Source organism: Molothrus ater, chromosome 1, assembly GCF_012460135.2.
Source record: "Molothrus ater isolate BHLD 08-10-18 breed brown headed cowbird chromosome 1, BPBGC_Mater_1.1, whole genome shotgun sequence".
Classification (NCBI taxonomy): domain Eukaryota; kingdom Metazoa; phylum Chordata; class Aves; order Passeriformes; family Icteridae; genus Molothrus; species Molothrus ater.
The window spans coordinates 117,479,285-117,496,449 of NC_050478.2; the positions used below are offsets into that span (position 1 = coordinate 117,479,285).

General features: G+C 36.1%; 1 long non-coding RNA gene across 1 annotated transcript; it reads right to left on the reverse strand.

The window, feature by feature from the left end:
* Positions 1-6,830: 6,830 nt before the first annotated feature.
* On the reverse strand, positions 6,831-16,909 carry LOC118684357 (uncharacterized). Its single transcript, XR_004979825.1, has 3 exons — positions 16,772-16,909; positions 15,279-15,355; positions 6,831-6,908 (listed from the first exon to the last, which is right to left on the reverse strand). It is a non-coding gene; the product is annotated as an uncharacterized LOC118684357 (long non-coding RNA).
* Positions 16,910-17,165: the final 256 nt, after the last annotated feature.

Here is a 17,165-nt window from a genome sequence, read left to right on the forward strand (position 1 = left end):
ACTTAAAGTGTGAAGAACTCTGAAATATAACTACCTACCATGAAAAAAGGCTAACTTCTGGAAAACTTGCTCTTTTCTTATGTAAACCATGAGAAGGCTATTAGAGTTTTCCTCTTTTTTTTTCTAGTCTCCTTATAAAAGGAGTGGCGTGCTTAACTAGACAGACAACCTGTCAGGGTTAGAGTTGATCTGTGGATATGGCTACTAATTTTCAGAGATAAAATTCTGAGGGGAAAAAATTTATGCTAAAAAGGAGAACCCATTAATATAAATATATCAGGACTTCAGTATTTCACAGGAGAAATTTTTTCTGGGTTCATTAGAGGTTTTTATATTGGCTTCAGCCTAGTTTCCAAAGGCTAAGCACAGCTTCAGGTGCTGTTTTGGAGGAAAGGCAGTGCAATGCTGTCAGAAGGACTTCCAGGATGATGAACGATTTTGGCAGAGTATGCAATGACTCCCGGAACAGCCTTGCTAAACATCCTGACACAAAAACATTCCTTCTTGCATTTAAATATGGTTTGGTTTCCTCAGGTATTACTCATCATCTTTTCATGCATGTAGTGATCTTATTTGAAATGATAACATTTATGATAAAACATTATTTCATCTCACTAAAGTATACGTCGATGAACTCTTCACATTCAATCATGTGAAGGATTATGATTAAAAATTAAAACACATATTTTCATGATTAGAATCTACTTCTCTCTTGAGTACTTACGAACTATGTGACATTTTTTTTATGACTGGGGAAAAGAGCTTGCCACTGGAAACAGAGAGTCCTCTAAGGAATCTTCTGGACATCATTTTCTTTCAAAGTTTCTTAGTCAAGATATTTAGCACATTTCATACAGTTAATGAAGAATTAAGCTAGTACTCCTGGCTGTCCACTTACATTTTTCTTGACTAAAAAATCTTGAGGCAGAAGGTTATGCTAGTAGAAGATCTGTCATGAATTATTTTGACTTGAGTGAATCATTGGCATGAATTCATGGATGGAGTGTGGTATGATGGTCTCTACCAGTCACACCCCTCTGTATCTGCTTGGTGTGTTCCAGTTTCATTTCTTGATGTGACGTAGAAAATAAGAACTATTCCAAAATCCTCTAAGAGAAAGCCACAGAATTTCCATCACAATAAAAATCTGATTATGTGAATTTAATGGCACAGATTCAAAATATGGATTCCTGTCTGGACTGTCATAAACATAACACACTCTTGGAACATGATGGGTAACTGAACAGTTTGCACAGCATACATGTATTTCGTTTGGTTTGGGGTTTTTTATGTAACTGTACTGTTCCCATTTTATGAGTAAAATTTTTTTTAATTCTTTTATCTTGAGATATCTTTGCATATTTTGAGACTGGAAACAATTTCCATCCAACCAAAAAACTGAGTTATAAATAACTAAAGATCCAGTAATGTTTCTTCTCTTTGTTTTTTTTTTAATTAAAGACTCATATGTAGACACGTCCAGTGGAAAAACTCAGGCTTTAAATAAAATATGTAACCATAAGCAATTCTTTATGCTTCTGATTCTTTGTACACGATAGCCAATTAGTCTGCTTGTCTGTATCTGAATGACGCAATTTGGAATGCTGGAATATTACCTTACTTCCTGATGACTGAGAGCGAATTTTCAAAGTGGTGCATGAGATACAAGGGTGTAAATCCAGTTAGTAGCTAATGGGATTTTTCTGCACCTCCTGTTTGCCACACTGAGAGACACAGCCTTGAGATTTTCAATATCTGTATTTGTCCAGAGATGACATCTTGTAAATACAAACCCTTCGCAATTGGCCAATGACCTGTGTTTGATAGGATAAACCCATAACTACTGAATTGATCTTTCAGATATCTAGCGCTGTCTCCTAATCCTTTTCTGTTTTCTACTCTACTCCTCTCTCATAAGAAAATGAGACACCTTCATGCATCACCATGAACATCAAAGAAAGTGGGACACTGACATATCAACTTGAGTAGTTTCTAATTTCCCTGGGTAAAGAAACTCAGGATATGCTTACACACATGCCTCCCTCCAAGAATACAAATAGTCCTATTCAACTAGGTGGAATAGGGGAGCATGACTAAATGTGTAGAAAGGAGCAGATAACATTTCAAACCCTTAAAATATTTCCTGTCATGATAGACCTGATAGACTTTACTAATCTGGTTGCTTACCATAGGTATTTTCATTCTGTATTAAATTAAATTCTGTCTGTGTGACTCCTGCAGATGCTACAGAAAATTGGCTGAGGCAATTAATCATTAGCATCTATGTCTTCAGAGTCATCCTTAAACATTTTCTGTTTCTTGTTCTTCTAATTCTTGATATTCCCTTTGCCACAGGAAAGTCAAATCTTTTATTTCTTGAAAAAAACCACCACATCACAAAAAGATCTTGATGAAACCAAACACTGAGTTTCCAGCACAGGAAGGACATCGACCTGTTGGACTGAGACCAGGGGAGGCCACAAAGGTGATTAGAGAGATGAAGTACCTCTCCTACTGGGATTGTTTAGGGTGACCTAACTGAGGCCTTCCAGTACCTGAAGGGAGTTTACAAGAAAAATGCAGAGAGATTTTGCGAAAACGTTTACTAACAGGACAAGGAGGAATGAGTTTAAACTGAATGAGAGTAAGTTCAGATTAGATATCAGAAAGAAATTTCTTACTTTGAGGGTGCTGAGGCAGTGGAACAGGTTGTGCAGAGACGTTCTGGATGTCCCATCCCTGGGGGTGTACAAGGCCAGCCTGGATGGGGCTCTGAGCAAGCTGGTCTAATGGAAGCTGTCTCTGACTAAGGTGGGGGGGTTGGAAACAGACAATCTTTAAGGTCTCTCCCAACCCAGGCCCTTCTATTGATTCTATTCAATGGTTGCCATTGGATAATTCATATTTTAGAGAAAAAAAAATCCAGTGTATTTGTTTTAAAATGATGTATAGCAAAGACATATTGGGAACATACATAAAATAAATGAGTGACAGGTATACCTTAAAATATATGTAGGCAGGCTTCCTTCATAACTCCTAATGAAGGACTTAAACTTTCAAATGAGACCTAAAAATTTCACTGAACCTGACCAAGGTTCCAGCTCTAAAAGTTAAAATCAGTTTATTTTACACATTCAGAATTTTTTTATTACTTTTTTGCAGAGCAAAACATCTTTCTTTAAAGTATTTGCATATTTATGCTTATTCATAATTTCTTCTTTTGAGGAAAATGAAATTTGTTTGTTCTAATTTAATTTGGTTTCAACAGAATAGGGAATTTTTTTTCAGATCAGATATCTGAAAAAAATTCAAGTGCACCATGTACACTTGCTGTAAAAATAACTCTTGTAAGAACTGTTTTGCTCATGCTTTAGAAAATACTTTTTCTAGGAACTGTGAAGTAAAACCTATCCCTTAAGAGTAAGAAGAAAGTATAATGATAATATCATGATAAAACTTGCAACCATAGTGTTTCCAGCAGTGAAATACTTCTGGTTAAATCACTGTGGTTGTCACAACCCTCTATTTTTCAAGTTGGTGAACATTAGGTCACTCTTTCCATCAGCAAAACTATTGTGCTGACACATAGAAGGTATTCCCAAAATGATTCAGCAAATCAGTGTCAATACCACTGAGATCTCCTGGTCCTCAGCTCATCCTGACTGCACAAAACTTCCCTAAGTAAAAAAAAAAAAAAAAAAAAAAAAAGTAAAGAAAAAAAAAGTTGTTGCATTCTTCCTGAGCTTCCTCAGTATCTTCTTAGAAAAGTAATGAAGTAAGATGACTGCTGTGAAAATTTTCTCCATATTTTCACCCAATTCTTTAGGATATTTGCTGGTAGCTTAACTTGTTGTGACTTCTGTTTCATCCAAGGTTTGAGGAGGTGGTGAAAACATGAAAAAAGAGGAAACAGGGTGCAAGCAGCTTAGAGTAATTAATTGAAATTATGCTTCTAATAACGATAAATAAAAATATTCAATAATTTTGAGACATCTGTCTGGCAGCTAGGTGCTCTGGAATTGCACATGATTGCAGATCCTCTTTTACCTAAGAGGAAAAAAACCCAAACAAAATGCAGAGATTTTGGGGAAGTTAAAAATTATTAGATATTTTCTCATGAATGTCAACTTAAAAAGAAGAGAAAAAATAATTGGGGATTGGGGAAAATGGGTTCAAACACTATAGAAGGTTTCTGATCAGTCCTGCTCAATTCAGTTCTGAGGTCTCAACCAAATAACCAGAGGCTGTTTCATGGTTATACATCCTGCAATTACAGTATATCTTGTCAGAGCTCCCCTTGATATCAGTACCTCAAAGTTTCAGGCTGAACTCTGCCTCTTTGGGCACAAATTTATGGTGATCACAAGTAACTCCTCTGAACCTCAGTTAAAGGACTATAATGGTTTAAAAAGAGTGCTTTTCTGAACAACCAAGGTCTTTGAATAATTATTAGACTGCAAAAAGTAGAAATGAATCAGCCACCCAAATTCCACAGCATAATACCAGAGGAGATATAATTTGAGCCACTGTTTAAAGCGTGGTTTCTTTCATGTACCACTGAAAAGACTTTGGAGGGACCTAAAAATTGCTTTTCTAAACTTAGATTATAATATTCTGGTCTTCAGTGTGTAGTAATTAATTATTGAGAAGACTTTCACTGGTATGAGAGAATAATTCTCATTCACTGGACATGTCTGCTGTTCTACAATGACCCAGGCTGATTTTGGGAGCTGTGCAGTGCCTGATGTGATTTAGGACACACCTCAGCAGTGTGAGTTGGGAAGCGTGGGGGCATGGAGTAGCATGGAGACACCACTGCAAGCTGAACAAAAAAGCAGACTCAATTATTGTTGACAGATGATTTTATTATGCAGATGGCAGATTAGCTTAACAAGGAACTGATATAACAGAAGGTGACTGCCACTTTATTAAGCAGGACAAGACCCAAACCAGCAGATACTCTGGCTGTAACTGCTTCCTAAATTTTCTTTAGTCTGAAAATTCTCTGTGCCTGTCCAAAGGGCTTAGCTTCTCTGGAGGTTTCAGCTAGGTTTCAATGTCCCTCAGAGCATCTCTCTCTTTAACCATATCCTAAATGCACTTAAGACATTAATGTGCTGTATGATCAGTTTAAGAAAGAGTTGAAATTAAAAATATTTTACCATTTGAGTGATAATTACAGCAAAACAAATGGCAGTGCTTCTTTGTGTATTGGTACCTGTTATGACACCAGAACTATGTCCTTTCAAAGGGCTTTGGCTTGTTAATTGTTGACTTAGAGTTGCCCTCCAAAGGTAGGTCATGTCTTTTTGAAGGGCACACAGATATCAGATGCCAGCTATGTGGTGAACACAGGAAAAGTGCAAGAGTGATCCTTGACTGTAACCAGACTTTCTGTGCTTTCTGGTATCCTCTAGTGACAATAAAAAAATCAATGTTTTAAGGAAGGGCATCTTAAACCTCTTCCAGAGCATCAAAACAAAGGAGAGCATCCATAAAGGCAAATGAAAAAGACAAAGTGAACGAAACATGTCAAAACAGTGTTGTTTACCCAAATCCTCAACTGAAGGTGTAAATTGCTAGTCTGACACAACTGCCTGTCTCAGCTCCTCTGGTTAACAAAATAAGAAAGATGGAATACATATATATACATATATACATATATATATACACATATATATGTATATGTATATATGTATTCTGCCCCAAAAAATAATCTATGACCCTTAAGAATATAAGAAATATTTTTTTAAGTGTTATTAAGTGCCAATAGGGTGGTAAAAATGTACTTGTAGAGTGCTGAAAGACTACTTTTTGACTTATTTTTTAGACTTTTTAGTTAAGCCTGTCTTGACAAGAAGTTTATTTTAAATTCTAGGGAAATATTTTAAGAGCAGGGTTAGTTACAAATTGAAATGACTGCCCAAGGTGGCTGCACTTTTAGGAAGAGACAGGCTTAGCAAAATTAGTCTTCTCATATGTAGAAGTATAGAGTACAAAAATCCCTGAAGTCTTTCTTGCTATGAATTCCCCCAGCTATTGCTATATTATTTAAACTATTGAGAAATAGTTGAAAATTATTTGGTAATGGATTTATTTTCTAAGTGTTATGAACAGTTGACTTAGTACGGCAACTACACTGCATCTTTCAAGAACTCAGCCCTACCTAAGCTCCAGGATCTTTTCAGCACTGTATGTCCAAGTCCCTTAACTTCTCTCATACTTTTTGAGAAAATCAGCTGAACCAGATCTCTTATTTTATTTAATTTATTCCCAAGCAGGTAGTCTCAGAAAGCTGCTCCAAAAATTGCAGAGATCCTGTTAGTTTGCATAAAAACAACCACACTCAATTAATGTGGATCTGGTTACCCATGCAAACATGAACTGCCAAGTAATTTGTCCTGAGGTATTAAATCTAAAAAGACTGGCATCACAACTTAAAAACAGTTTATCTATGCCTTACAGACTGATGGGTAGGGAGCCACTGGCTGCTTACAGATAGTGGTCTCTTTTTGCAAACTGGGAGATGTAGCAGGAGTTGCTTGTGGGCCATGACCAAAGGGCCAAAACAAGGTCTAGAACTCATAGGTCTCCAAAGAACAAATTTATTCAGGTAAATGTTGAACAGTTTAGACAGATGGTAAGACTCACTTTTTTTTTTTTTAACAGCTTCAAGATGTCCCTCTGAGAAACAGATATTGTCTTGTGCACCCTAAAATTGTGCTTAGCGGAGATTCTCCATCCTGCAGGGAAAGTGCTCATGTATGATGATTGTGATGATAGCAGGAAGGAACTTGTGAAAGCAGATAATATCCAAATGAGAGTGGGTTGTTGGATGGATGAAGTTCTTTATAAACTTTATTTTAACACCCGTATGTGCTCACAGTGTTTAGCCCTTGCTTATGAGGCTGGAAAGGAAAAAAAATAAAAGATTGCATTTTGCTGAAGATCGTATTTAAAGAAGAAAGAAAAAAATTCTCAAACAAGTTCTACTTTGTCTATTATAATTGTAGAAAAATCCATTCTGTCTTTGATATGGCTCATTTCAAATAATAAATAGATGTTTTTCTCTGGAGATCTAGTCAATATATACTTTCCTTTGGTTGTACAATAAAGAAAAAAATGTCATGCTATGAGAATTATAGTTTTCCTAATTTTCCACAGTCCTGGTAGGTATTGATTGTGCACATATTGATATTTACATGAATGTAATCAAGCAAATGTAGTAGCTGACTAGTATTTCTTACTGAATATGTCCCATGTATGTGTTATTTGAAGTATGTGAATTGCTTCTATGATTAATCTGTCCATAATGATTTTTGTTGTGCAGTTCTTTGAAGAGTGAAACATGGCTTGTGAGGTGAAAAAAAATGAATCCAGGATTAAAAATCCAGAACAGCTCCATAGGGAAACCCATCCCCATCCACAGAGCAGTAGGACCCCCAGTCACCCCCCAAAATGTCTAGGTAGGGTGTGCTTGGTGAAGAAGGGGCTATGTGCTGCCAACTGAGTATCAGTGCTGCAAAGCAGGCACACTTCAGTGGTGGAAGTGCCCTGAGATGATCCCTGGCGCTGTCTTCTCTCATTCTAATGCCTGTGGTAGGTTTCTACCAGTGAAAGGCAGAAATACTCTTTGGGTTGGCTTCCTAAGTAACAGCCTCATGTTCTGAATCTCAGATCTGTATTTTTGAATGGTCAGCGGGTTTTTTTCAAAACTAGCGATGCTAGGTTCAGGTAGTTTCATGGACACAAAGCTTTCACTTTGTAAACTTCAAGCTTTCCAGGTGCTATGAAGAAAAGCAAATTGGATCTAGAAGTTCAAAAAATACCATAAGGCAAGAAATCCTTCATTTACACCATTTTTTATTGCTTGCAATATTGTTAGAAATCCACTCTTATTCAAAAATTCATATGCAGAGTAGCTGTGGCTGTAGTCAAGCTTACAAAAGCTCACAAATGTCTTTGAATATCAGTCTAACTCTCTTTCATACAGGCCTGTCAATTAATGGACTGTAAAGACACATAGTTGTTCCATGAAGAACATGTCTTATGCAGCTTAAATGTTTTGCAGAAATGAGAACAGCTCCAAGTATTTTTCATGTCACTTTGCTGCGATAATCAGTAAACACCCTTCAAGAAACCTGCAAATGTTTCAAAAAAATAAAGACTATTTCTCATCACAAACTGTAATTACTTTAATTATAGGATAATTATATAAATAATGTGTTTGAACACAGCTTTTATTTTTTCTTTGTTTTCTAAATATTATCATCTTTCTGTATTTTCTGATGTGTAACATTCAAGTTTAAATGAAGAGTGGGTGAACTGCCTGCAATAAAAACTGAGAAAATAAAATGATGATTAAGCTATTGAAAACTACAAACTAACAGATAACTTTTAAGTAAGCAGGTGTACTTAGCCATCACAACTTCAAAATGGAAAATACATTTGAATTGCATTCTAAAACCTCTGTATATTAAGAGATCCGGTCCATCATTGACAACCATGTCAGAAAGTTCTGTATGCAGTTAGAAATCCATATTTTACTTTCAAAGTGTCAATAGAAGGATAAAATACCTCCAGAGATTTTCATTAGAGCAGTGATTTGGGATTATATTACTATAAATACATGTCTGTATATGAACTGTTTCCTTATATGAAGGACCAGGAAAAATAAATATCAATGCCCAATTAATGAGAGTGGATACAGATACCTTGCTTTATTTTGGTTTGTTTTAGACACTCCATTTTTGACCTTGACTTTTAATGATGCATATACCACCTAGCATGTTAGATGTGCAAATGTCACAGATTTTGAAAGTCACAGTCCTTAACATCATCATACTGGGGAGATACACTTGCACAGCACATAAGTGAATAAATCCACAGGTTTAGTTTCACAGGCCTAATAGTGATTGATAAGTAAACTCCAAATGATCTAAAGCAGAAATAGATAAACTTTGTTTACCTGCATTTAGCTGCAACTATCCTATGAGCTCAATGTACAACAGAAATTATATATACTGCTGTTTCAAGCTGTCCTGTATAATACAGTAAATTCTCAGATGACTCTTACACAGTGATGCCAGAATTTCCTGCAATCAGTTCCCACTGATATTTAAATTGCTCATATTAACCAAGATTTTGAAATGGTCTCTCATTGGTTGTTCTGAAAAATCAAGCTCTCTGTGTAGTACAATGTGTATCAATGTGCTTTCCTAGAAAATTAAAAAATTCTGATCAGTGCTAAGAAACATGAAATTTTTTTCAAATAAATTAATTAATCCAGCTAGTGAGTAGATGTTAACACTGCCAGCATAGCTACAGTCCTAATTATTTTGTTCTTTAATGGCATCAACAATATTTTATAACATAATTGCAAAAGTTCCACGTATTGGTCCTAATTTCTAAACTGAGAAAACACAGTTTGCTACTGCTGTCAATATCCATATGAGTTATAGGTTTCTATGCTTCTGGATACATTTTTGTGAACTCAGTTTTATCCTAGATGCAAAGCTTGCACGGGGGCAATATATTTGAAAGTCTTTATATATGTGTGTGTATATATTGGCAGGAAAGTCATTCCCAAATGGATAAAGTCACAAGTTACATTCAAATGGAAAAAATTCTGGCTCCAATTCTGAGCCATAAATGATGGCTTATTGCTTATTACCAATGTTTGGAAATCTTAATGCCAAAACATATTCCTTGCTACATTCTGTTTTATTGACACCTCTTCAGATTCACAGGGGCTTCTGCACAGTCACACCAATGCAAGTTTCTGCAAATCTCTGCAGAGATCACAGTTAGATCCCACAGTGACAAATCTTCAATGTATGCTTTAGAACTGACAGCAGACCTCAAGCCAGTCTTCCTTTACTGCAAAAGCAAGGGATTTCTTCACTTGTGAATGGAAGCTGTTCCTGTTTTTTATGGAGAAGAGACTGTCATACTCCAGACATGATTTTGCAGTTCATTTGCATGGGTCCTCTTGCTAAGAGCCTTAAAACTCAGATGCAAGCAGTGATTTTCCTTACTTTTCATTTTAAGGAAGCATGGAAAAATGCAGAATGGGTCAAGCAGGAGCCTTCCTCGGCCTTTCGGAACATGCCCAGCTCCTGAAGGCACTGGTTTACACTAACTGGCATTGCTGGCATAAACAAATATTTACAGTTTATGTAGCAAAGACAATCACCTATGGTGTCCTTCTGCTGATCTGGGTGTACAGATAGCCATGCCTCAGGACACTCCAGTATTGCCACTAACAGACAAGATAAAACAGAGAAAGAACAAACCCATTTCAACAGCAACAAGAATCTCTTCACTAGCTGAGATCTCTTCACTTGTGAGTGGAAAGCACAGTGAAATAAATATCATAAGAATGGCACTAAGGACAAGATAGACCTATTTATATTTAATAGTACTTTGTAGACTTCTGTGGCCTGATTGCAATGACATGGTGCATAAATTATATAATTTCATTGGATTAAAAGGAGTTTCTCACTTATCTAGAGTTAGCCAGCAAAAGCTCTGAAATAACCAGATTGTACCACTATTTATTGGGAAAATTCTTACTCTAAACATCTGAGTTTATCCCTTCAGGCATAGTTAGGCCATATGTAGTCATAGCATTTCAAATTTTGCTTGGAGGATAAATATGAGGCTAGACAATTGAAAGAGAGTTTTTTATGCATCCTTACAATTTATGTTTTAGCATATAATGAGCAAGTGTTCCCATGTATGATGATTAGGTACTTATTTCCTCTGCAAGCCAATGGTCATGGATTTTCTCATCATAAACTCTGTACTATCATTTCCTCTCTTGTTCTTTGTATTCACCTCTCCATTGTTAAACAATTAAGTAGTAGAGTCTGTTAATATTATGTTAAAAAATTCATCCTATTTCACGGGTTTTTTCCAGTCTTGTTACACTATTTTCATGTGAAAACATGGATGAAAGCACTTAGCAAAACAAAAGACATGCAAAATATCAGAAGTATGACATTTGTAGATAATCTTCAAAACCTATTGCCATATGAATTAAAGAATGAAAAACATCAACACCTTGTAGCTTCTAAGAGTTTTTTCTTGTATATATATGAACATTTGTTCTGCTTTAAAGGATGTATGTGTATGAAGTATTTCTCAATAAAAAGCATCAAAATCATGCATGAAAGGTCACTCTGAGCTCTCTTAAATGCATGGTATCATCTGCTACATGAAATTAGGAAAGCTAGAACGATAAGCAGTTTCCTTTAATGGGAAAAATTGGCAATTTCTCCAACAAATCGCTCTGTATGATGGCAGTAGAGCTCAGAGAGGGGGGAAAATTGAGGAGAATTACACTGCAGAACCAACATCTTTTCCAGCCCTATGAAAAAGAGCTGTTCATTAGACCAGCTATTCTCACTGGGTCTGACAAGTGTATATCCATGCTAAGGATTTTTTTTTTCCCTTCATATTTAGGTAACAGGTGAATTGTTTATCATTTGCAAGCCTTCACTTAGTATTACTCTCCTTGTTTTTTTCTTTAAAAACACTTATTACATTGTAAATGCAACATATGTCATTTATAACTGAAAAAATAATTCTGCTCTTAGTTTGTTCTTTGATGCTCAAAAAACAAGCTTGATGCTCAAAAAACATGCTTAAAATATCAGTATTGTTCTGAAAAATATATTTAATAAATTATTGGGTGTTCACATAATGTATAACAATAATGCTGTATATTCATATATAAAGGAAAAGGTTTTTTTTTTTACCAGGATATTAGTAGATACCATGCAATAATAACAGCAGGTGTTGTCCTCCCCTGGCCATAGATTTGATTACATTTATGGCCTCTCACACCTACAGATCTCAGATGTGACCAAAAAAAAGAATTCTCTTTCTCAGTAAATAATGGCAATATCTGTTTAGGCAATGCTAAAAGCTCTTGGGTTTTCTTATTCCAACAATTCTGAGTTAACTATATCTCCTGGCTCATGCAAAATGTCATGTCTGGATTTATCAGCTGGAATAGGAATTTCAGAACATCTCAATGTACCTGTTCTAGAAAAGGAACTACACAATGCATCATGATCATTTTTCTCATGAAAATAATTAAATATAACTGGTTGAAACCATATCTTCCACTGTCATTTTTATTTAATGGAATTGCATCTAATTCAAATTGGGGCTCCAACAATCACATAATTCAGAGATGATGGTAAGGTCTTGGAGAACTTCAAGGTAAATTCTGTATCTTTATATTTTGCTCAGTCTTTTCAGAACATCTTTAAATTTAACCACTTTCTTTTCAGTTGCAGTATATAATTTGGCCATGACTTACTGGAGCCTGATTTGGAGTAGATAAACCATTCAACGTATTAATGCATTGCATAACGGAGCTACCTTAATGCAGGGAATTCTGGTCTTTCAAAATGATGATGCATAGAGTGCTGAAATATGGTTAAAGGATGGAAAAATTATTAATCTGAATTCAGACAAAAATGGTAAATTTGAATGTGTAACTAGAACAAGGATATGAGTGGTCAAGTTCTCAGTCCAGAAATGTCATCATTCAATCAACAAAATGGAGTTCCTGCTAAAACAGTATAAGAAAATGCCAAATGGTCAGTGAGACCCAAGATGAGACTATGGAAACAAGAAGTTACAGTTTTTTACAGAGAAGACAAGCCAAGGAAGCATTAACTAACATGAGGGTTTAATAAAACGCATAGAGGTGCTAATCCTTATCCCACAAAAGACATTGGCAATTCTACAGCTAAGTGTAGATTGCCCAGTTCATTCTGATAAGGCATGCAGAAGTAGTATTTAAAGAAAGGGAATTATGACACTTAAATTTAGTATTTTATGTCAAAACACTCATTTACTACTGCTATTAGGAAACCTAAATGAAATTGGCTGTTGGTTCATGACTCATTCACAAAACACTCTTGATTGGTGTCAATACATGAGTATTTTATGTCTTTGATAACTGGTTTAGCTGAATGATTTTTAGTTACTCTGCTCTTCAGGAACTGCTCATTTTGATTAATCATTATTTGTGGGATGATGTTGGTCATACAGTATATTTTCTGCTTCTTGATTAGCTGACTGAAACTTTAACAAAAGATAATGAGTTATGACTAACAAATGAACTGTGAATAATAATGAACAATGCATTTCAGGTAAGAATTTGGACAATATTATGGAATCACAGACCGTGATTTGAATACTGTGAGTATTGGACAACAAATATTTGGAAATATCTTCTGTTATGGTGGTAAGAGTAGCAGTAAATCTATGGTCAGTCATTTGTGACTGAACTGCAAGTGCATTTCTTGCATCATTCTAACTCTAACTCTGAAGTAGATGCATCAACTAATGCAACCTCTTTAAAAGATCTAGAGAAGCTCAAATTGGAAGTGTTTCTAAATAAACTGCTGAGCGTCCTTCTTAGTTTGTTCTTTTACATCTAAAGTGTCCCATAATTATTGCTTTTCAAGACTCAATAAAAAACAAATCTCCACCTGTGAATAACATCAAAATCAATTTTTAAAAATGACACACAACCCATTAGTTTTTAACAAAGGTTGCAGCTTCTCTACTGGCTTTAGTCTTCTCAGATTATATTGGTGGCATTCTGAAATGTTTGCAATAAATACCAAATAAAGAGCTCCTTTTGCTACAGTAGTTAGCTGCCTGCAAAATCTAATTAAGGCTTCATACTCTTTAACCATTAACATTATTCATTTAATAAGCACTAAATTAGGCAGACATATGTGTCATATATCATCAGGAAATCAAACCCAGAAGGTCGTGACTTTTATGGCTTTCTGTGACATTTGAGTTACAAAGACTAAATCCCATACACTCAATTGTCTTTCTCCTGTTTTTTAGGGCCAAGTAAATCTAAGAGAGTTGAAAATAAACTTATTGGGGTGCCCTGTGTTAAGGCTGAAATAAAACAGGGATTAACTTTCACTGAAAGCAAAACTAACTTGAGCATTGTGTTCCCTTACAGGATCAATTAGAGAAACAGATGCAGACCTTGCTACCTTGCTGCAGTTTCATAAAACCCATTAACAGGTAGTGAAATTCATTCTGTTCCTAACTAGTCATCATGAAAGATGCTATACCTGGATTTTCTGCACTTTTTTTTTATTTTACCCCATGAATGCTGCTCTGAAATCCAACTATTATACGTCAGAAGGAACCTCAAGGCACGCATAGAGAAATTTCTCTCATTGGAGTGGGAGCTGCAGTGTTCATTTGTTTAGGAGGTAAATTTAGATAGCACTATTGCAAGAGTGAAGTCAGAATTGAAACCAAACCCTTCCACTGTCTGCATTTATTGTGCTAGGCTTTGTTTAGTCAGGTGGATTTCATTCCTGCTCTTCACAATCTCTGATGTTTAAAATGGTCCCTAGAAAGACAAATCAGTTTCTCTTTTCATATAAAAAGTTAATACAAACACCAGATAACTTTCAGAGACTTCAAAGGAAAATGATAAAAAAAGCTTTGCAGACACAGAAGAAAACAATCCTCAGCACTCATCATCCTCTCCTCATTTCCTCAGCTCCACAATGAACAGGCATGCTTAAGTAAATTTGGCTGAAAAAGCCCAACTGAATCTTCAGAAAGCATTTTATTTTCAATTCAGTGCTGGAAAAAATAAGAGTGGACATTTTTCTAATCTCAGCATCAAAGCAAGTACCCTACTGTTTCTGAAATGTAACCCTGGAATTCAATGAATATAAATACAACTGATAAAACACTCTTATTTTGAAAGCAGACTTGAATGGGGTTTTCTGTATCTAATTTAAAAATAAAAATTATTTTTGCACAATCATGCAGTTCCCAAACAAGGAATACAAAAATCCAGCATGATGCGTCATTTCTGTGTTTAGTCAAATGACCTGCCTCACTTGTATATCTCATTATAGGATTTATCATTCAGTTTCTTAGGCCTACTTCCATATTATGGTGAGTATTTTGCATTTTTCAGCAAGGTACAGTTAGTAGTGTATTTCTTAAATGGTCCAAGAGCAACACTCTTCAGCCAGCATAAAGCAATCAACTCTTAAGATGACACAGTAGAAAAGAAAAAAAAAAGAGTAAAATTATTCTATGACTCAAAATGTGACTTGGGTTAACCAGTCTTTTTATAAATTAAGTTTCTGTTTGCAAGCAGGAACAAAGAATTTTAGAAAGCAAAGTGGGACATCTAATGTTGCTCCTCAGTAACTAGAAATCACCCTGATTTTGGATCCATGCTAAATTCTGAGGCTTACCCATTTTCTGCATGTAATCTGAGTGTTCTCCCCACTCTCGGAAACTTTCTTGTCTGAATTGCCTTAGGGCCAAAGACCTGTAGGTAGGGACAAAACAGATACTGACACTTCTTTTTCCTTACATCTTTAGGTAAATCTGAAATTCCAAATTATACTCATTATCCCTTGCCTTTATTTTCTGAGCTGTGCTTCTCTTTTCTCAGGCCATCACACAGGTCCAGTCACCCAAGAGGAACAGGAATGTCTAGGAAAAAGTCCTGAGAAAGCACAAGCAACGATTTTTTCCTTCACTCTGGCAAAGTCTGGCAGCAGTCTAGAGAGAACTGTGACTAAGTCTTTGTGCTACTTATGTGTGGTGGACTGACCATGTCTAGACAGCAGGTACCCCCAACCTCGTCTGTCTCTCCCCCTTCCCAGCTGAACAGCACAGAGAAAATAAGATGAGAAGTTTTAAGTTGAGATGGGGCAGTTTACTAAAGCAAAAGCCAAAGTTTGCACACACACAAGTAAAGAGAAAAACAAATAATTTTATTCTCTACTTCCCACCAGCAAGTGATCTGCCGGGCCACTTCCCAAGGCAGGGCTTCAGCACTCCTGGCAGCTCCTCCAGAAGGCAAACAGTGTAAAAAACAAATGCCCCTTTCTCCTCCTTTCCCTTTAGCTGTTGTGTTTGAGTTGATGTCATTTAGCATGGTCTATCCCTTTGGCTAATTTGGCCCAGTTGTGTCCCCACCCAGGATCTTGTCCAACCCTAAGCTGCTGGTGGGGTGCAGAAGGGTGAGCAAACAGCGCTGATGCCGTGCCAGCTGCTCAGCAGTAGCCAAAATACTGATGTGTTATCAGCACCTTTCCAGCTACCAATGCAAAGAACAGCACTGTGAGGGCTGCTGGGGGAAAATGAACTCCATCTCAGCCAGATACAATGCAAAGTGGTGCTGCTGAATGGCTTAAAAATAGATTAATCATAACTGTTTGTACAGCTCTGCCTGGTGTTCCACATGGAAGGGAAGTTGCAAATTGCTTAGATGAAGGAGCTCTCTACTGTAATATGCTTTGCAAAGAGGAGATGTAGAAGAAAGGGAGTAGAGCTGGAACTCTCAACCATTTGTTTTGAAGAAGCCAGAGGACAAAAGCCCTGAAAAGGTGACCCAAATGTGACTTTGCTACTGGAAAAATCCACTCTCTATCCCTAATATTTCTCCCTTCTGTCTCCAGACCTTTGCTGAGTTTTGCCCCAATTTTAGGACGTTAACATTAATTTTCCCATGCAGAAAAGTTGTTATTATTATTAATTCTTATTATAAAAACATTATTATTTATATAATAATTATTGTAACAAATGCTATAACAGTATCATTTTATTAATCTAATTACTTAATCAAATTAAGATGTGATCCTTACACCTGAAAATACATTGCCTTTATGGTATGGCTCCCCACAGAGTCTAAGAGGGCCCTACATGGATAATCTGCATTAACAGTTATGGTCATTACCTGCTCAAATGTCTCACAGACTAATGAAAACTAGATTCCTGCATGTCTCAAAGAGTTCCTCCAAAATTCTGGTTTCCAGTGACACAAGGACACTTGGAGCTCAGGCCACTTGTGGAGTAGCTTTTGCAATGAGGACAGAGCTGGTGGCCCTTTCTGACACATGTAGACCTGTGAATGGAGATGTAGAAGTCATTTCAGCTTCTTTGCTTCTCTTTCATTAGATTTCCATGTATACATGTACCTATATCTAATAACATGTTTACATGCATATTTACATATTTATATCTCTGATCATACATTCATGCATGGGAAAGTCAGCGTGTATATATATATTGGCCATATATATATATGGATTCACACATTATATATTCACTGTCAATGTGACCATTAGCTT